This window comes from Neolamprologus brichardi, chromosome 3 (genome assembly GCF_056152115.1).
Source record: "Neolamprologus brichardi isolate AB-2024 chromosome 3, ASM5615211v1, whole genome shotgun sequence".
NCBI lineage: Eukaryota > Metazoa > Chordata > Actinopteri > Cichliformes > Cichlidae > Neolamprologus > Neolamprologus brichardi.
Window position 1 is genome coordinate 57528157 of NC_142106.1, and position 6087 is coordinate 57534243.

Sequence of the window (6087 nt, forward strand, 5' to 3'; positions counted from 1 at the left end):
TAGCATTATATTAGTGAGGAGTTAAAGCTAAGTAGGCTGCCATTAGCAGCTAAAGGTAATTTGAGGTGAATAAGCACTAGTAGCTAATGCTAATACCCTTTTCTCTTGTGTTATAATGATGTGACGTTAATGCTAAATAGGCTGCCATGAGTGACTCTTTTTCCTTGCATTATAATGATGTGAAGGGTTTATGCTTACTAGGCTCCCATTAGGAGCTAAAGCTAATTTGAGGTGAATAAGCATTAGCAGCTAACCCTAATACCCTTTTCTCTTGTGTTATAATGATGTGAGACGTCAATATTGTTCTCAAACAACAGAATAAGAATGAAATATTGATTCTAACAGGGCCCATAAACAGCATTATCTTAGCAGCATTAGCTTATCAGAGTTTCCATCATGGTCACACAAATCCTTAGCAGAGCAAAGTGGCCTACTTAGCAATAGCTGCTCAAGTTGTAGAAAGCAAGGGAAAACAGTATTAGCATTAGCTGCTAAATGTGCACTTGAGAACAAATTATTGTGAATTCAGCCGTGAATGTAGAGTTTGTCATTATTTAAGCTTCCATTTCCAAATGTTAGCTGCTCCTGTCTGCCTCTGTCACACACACAGACTGAAATGATTCACAGCCTTGTTTCATCTTTCTGTCAGTGTCACTGAGACTGTGGACATACAGCATGGGAAACATACACATGGCAGACACTTTATTAGGTACACAGTGCCCACTATCTCAGGTACACCTGTGACCTAATAAAGTCTAAAGTTGCAAAATGTTGTCTCTGTCCAAATATTTATGGACCTAACTGTAGGTCTACTTTTAATGAAAGTCTCAACATGACTTATCAGTTATCATTAATGTTCCTGCAAACAGACTCCTTGGAGACCCCCAACATAAATATCCATGTACTATCCAGCTAGACTAGTGTGTCTGTCCCTGAAAATATTCCTGCATGTGTGATTGTTCATGTCTTATCTGCAGGAAACAAACAGGAAGTGAGTGAAGGACACAGGAAATGTTTCCAGCTCTTCCTCCTCTATCAGACATTCTCTCCATACCTGAGAGTGTCCAGTCTCCAGCCTGGATCCTTCAGTCCAGCCGACAGCAGCTTCATTCCTGAGACACCTGGATGATTGTAGCTCAGGTCCAGCTCTCTCAGATGGGAGGGGTTGGAGCTCAGAGCGGAGGCCAGAGAAGTACAGCCTTTCTCTGTGATCAGACAGCCTGACAGACTGCAGACACACAAAACAACAATCTATCTGTCAACAATCGTTTTCTCTTTGTCACAATAACATCTATCCATTTACATCCATTCAATGTAACTTTATTTAAAAGTGACAATTCCCAAAAGACAACAACAGTCATCTGAAGCTGTTTAACACAGTAAGGTAACAGCCTCCAATATTAGAGAGAAAGCCCCAACCATCAGACAATTGTGGAGATACAGAAATTCTTTTATTGCTGCCGTATAATCTGCATCATTATAACTGCATTAATAACATTCTTTACAGCATTATTCCATCTAATAATATTTCTCACAGTATTGATATTGCATTAAAGTTGTCTATTGAAGATGTTCATTTGAGGATCCTTCCATTATGTTAACTTTTATTACAAGTACGGTCAGAAGTATTTCATACACATTGCAAATTTGTGCTTATTTCGAGTTGATGTTCAGTTCATTAAGGGTCTTAAGCATCACTGGCGTGACTGTCCAGGTGATCCATGCTGAGGGAAACTAGAACAGGATGATTGCATGCATGCTTACAATACATATAACACATAATCTAGGAATGTGTCAGGCCTGAGGCCTTAACTCATTTGGTGTCTCACTATATTTTACTCTACTTGGCAACAGATGACCAGAGTCAATAATTATCCCCAGAGACCCTGAGGGCTTGAAGTTTATTACCTTGTATGGAAGGTGTTATAGAAAAGAGAAGTTCTATGTCTGTTTATAGCCATTAAAGATGTACAAGATGTACCATTAACTGTGACTAATGTCTGGAACCTATTTTAATCTGTAATTGATGCAATGGGGGCGGGGGGGGGGGGGGGGGGGCGTGTACCCCACTGCTTTATAAGTATCCACAACATGTATTTTGGTCAGAAGACATATGCTGATGATTTCTCCTGTGTGTTAATAAACTCATCGTTTGATTGCACTTCTCTGGGGCCTCCGTGGTTTGTCTCACTGCTCTACATTGATCGATTTCACGACACAATCCACTGTGAGCAGCACTTGGTGATGGTGGGAAGAAGAACTCCCTTTGACACAAAGATCCTCCCAGTGAAAACAGGCTCCAGGAGGAGCATCTACCATGACTGGTTGCAGGGTGAGGGGAAAGAGAAGAGATGAGCTCAGAGAGACAAGAACAAAACACAAACTAAGGAGAGAGAAGACACAAGACATGCAGTAGTGACATATAAAAGCATCAGGAGTGAAACGAGGGGAGTGGAGAAGAAAGCAGAGCATCATGGGAAGTCCACCAACAGCCTGAGCCTATAGCAGCATAACTAAGGGATGGTTCACCTGATCCAGCTTGAACTATAAGCTCTATCAAAAAGGAAAGTTTGCAGCTGATCTTCAAAGTAGAGAGGGTGTCTGTCTCCTGAACTCAAACTGGGAGCTGCTTCCACACCAAGTCCAACATAGCCAGGCTGAGTTGTTAGATTAGTCCAACGTAAAGTCAGAAAGTCATCACTTATGTCACATTTTAGTGCAAATGTACAACAACTGTCCAAAAGTTATTTCTAAATCTGATATTAAACAGTTTAAATGGTGAAAAAAGCTGTAAAGAAAACAGAAAGAGTCAATAAAAGCCTCTTTAGAGGGTCACCAGTTTAAAACTCAGACATTTAAACTGGTGATTCTCTTTCTCTGCTCCATTTCCTCTCTAGACTTCCTGTTCCTAGGAGGGATTTGATTGGCTAAACGTCCTTTTAGCCTTTGATTAGTTCTTTGGGTGCTAATCAAAGAGGAAAACACACGAGTCATGTGAAATGACATAAGGAGCGCTCTGATTGGTTGGGATTGACAAAATGCCACAGGTGGCATACCTGCTGCTTCCATGTTAGCATGTTAGCTTCAACAGCTGGTCAGTGTGAGAGCAGAAGATGATATCAGTGACATCCAAACAAGGAAGGAAGAGACTGTTGAAGGCAGCAAGCTGTGACTGCTGTGAACAGTGTTCTCACACTATTTTCTCCCTGTGTCAACATACATGAGGCTGCTTCAGGTGCAACACACCACAAACACCTTTATACAACTAAATATACTGAGAACACACTGCTGTGGTTGCTGTGGTAACCATCCATATATCCAGATGTTTGGGGCCGAGTCTGCTTCCTCATCCTTGGGAAAAACCCTCAAAGTTTGATGTGTTTTTTTTGTGATTTGGTTTTATTTGTTGTTCTATACACTGTGAAACAAAGCTAGAAGCCCCTGTGGTGCAGTGGGGGACTCAAACCCAGGACCCAACCTGCTCCAACAACAGTCAGAGAGAACAGTCTCATTTTCTGTTCATTAGGAAAACATCAATAAAGAGCAGCACATGTTTATAGAGGCACATTCAGACCAATGACAACAGTCCATTCACACTGACCTCCACCTTTTTAAATGTGAGTAAACACATCATGGTTCTGGTGCTGATGTGGTATCAGGGACAGGTGATGATTTTGAACTCAGTCTGAGGTTTGATTACATTGAACCTGCACTGCTTTCTCCTGTTTATGACACATTTATACCCAAAGTCTCAGCTGGATAACAAAGAACAAGGAAAAACACATTTGTTGAGAGAATTGTTAACAAATGTGGTGAGAGTGTTGTAATAGTTACAGACAGAACTATGATTTATTTATTTAAATGCATTCAAGGACATTTTTTTACTCACGTTATGTCTCTTCCACGATGTTATTTTTCTCTCCTACAACGTACGTTACAATTACATTAGCATGACCATTTATCCAAATTAGGTGATGACTTCATCTAGCGACTTCCAGCGACTTTTAGGACAGCCAATAGCAATTTTCCTTACTGAGGAGTTGGCAACACTAGGAGCAGTGGGTGGATGGCAGCATCATCATGAAGGATCAGTGTGAGAATACATCATCATCCACAAAGAAAATCAGTCTGAGTGTCTGACGTTCTTGTTAGAAAGACGCAGTCGCAGCTTGTGGGTGCAGTTAGCTGGTTTGCTAGTTAGCTGCTCTGCTAGTTAGCTGGGAGCCAAGTCACTCGAACATTTGATGCTAAACTGTCTAAACTGTGTGAGCAGCATTCATTGCTGCTCTGTGTTACTCTCCAGCCTCTCTTTAACTTAGTCCTCTCAGTTTTTTCCTCCTTACAAACTAGAAAACCTTCTTTTTCAGCTTCTCCTCCACACCCGAGCTGTGGCTAAGGTGCTACCAGCACGCAGGCTCGGTGTGTCCAAATTCATGGGCTGCATCCTCCTGAGGACACATTTGTAGACCGATAACGTCACAGCGACGCACCGAAGGCTGTCCAAATTCCTCCGAATGCAGCCGACAAATGCGTCCTCCTTTTCCCCGAATTTGAAGGATGGGTCGGGTGTGTCCTTCGTGGCCCACCATATCCCAGAATTCATAGTGCGGCCCAGCCAAACTCCAGTTTCCGGTAATGGCGACCGCTACTAAGTTTTAAAATTACTCTTATTAATCTTCCTGGGTCACAAAATAAACTTTTAACATATTTTCAGGCGAGAATGTGGGTGTGTAAACTTCAAATATTTGCTCGGTTTATCAAGATATCGCATATTTGCAAAAGTGCTTCGACGTTTTCGGAGATGTCTGTTACCCACCAACTCAATAGCTAGCCGAGAGCTCGAGGGTCACTGAAGCCGCAGAGAACGGCACAACTCCCGGCACATCATTTTCAGATCACCGCGGACTTTCGCTACTCAGGTTAAAAGTAATATTAGTAACATATGACTGAATCTATATCTCACTTAAAGCTTTCTGTAAATTAAAGAATCAGTGAAAATGAGGCACTTCAGCTGATTTTAAACAAAAACTCTGAACATAACCTGATCCAGACCAGGTTATTGGTTCAGCATCAGTAACCACGGTGATCTAGCCAGGTAGAAACAGAGCTAGACAGAGACAGACAAAAATTTATGCTCACAATCACACATCTCCAGTTAACCTTACATGCATGTTTTTGGACTGTGGGAGGAAGCAGAGAACCTGAAGACAACCCACACAAGCCACACACGGGGTGGCTGTAGCTCAGGTGGCAGAGCGGATCAGCCACTAACCAGAAGGTTGGTGGTTCAATCCCAGGCTGCTCCAGTCTGCATGCCAAATATTCTTGGGCAAGATACTAACCCCATGTTGCTCTCCGATGCATCCATCGGAGTGTGAATGTGTATGAATGTTAGATACTTAGCACTTAAGCTTAGAAGTGCTTGTGTGAATGGGTGTGATTGGGTGAATGAATTAGCTGTATAAAGCGCTTTGAGTGCTCGGACAGAGTAGAAAAGCGCTATATAAGAACCAGTCCATTTACCATTTACACTATCACTCTTATTTACAGAATTATAATCTAATTAGATGATAAAGTAATAAATTATTTGGTATTTTAATGAAAATACATTTTAGCAATAGTTTATAGGTCAACAATTATAGTTAAAAAAAGTGACAAATCAAACAGTCAATAAAACCTTCTACAGCTGAAACTAACCGACAATGTCGGGGGAGGAAGTAAAAGTAAAAACCAGAGACGATAACTACCAAAATAAAACAGGAAGTGAACAACATTCAAGCTCACTTTAAGCTCAACAGTCAAATTCTGTTTTGTATTAATCTATTGTTTTGAATTTTTATTTACATTTTGTTTAAGTGAGGCAATGAGTCATATCACTATGACCAAATATATATTTCATCTTTTCAGTCAGAAATAATCAATTGATCATATTTTTATTACTAAATGTTTCTGAAAATCAAATTCTGATATCTGAACAAACAGCTCTGTAAAAACCTTAAGAATACAGGAATCGAACTAGAAGGTTTGGTGGATGAAGCACTGCTAAAATAAAGAATTTGAACTCAGAGGAGCAGATGGGACATTTCA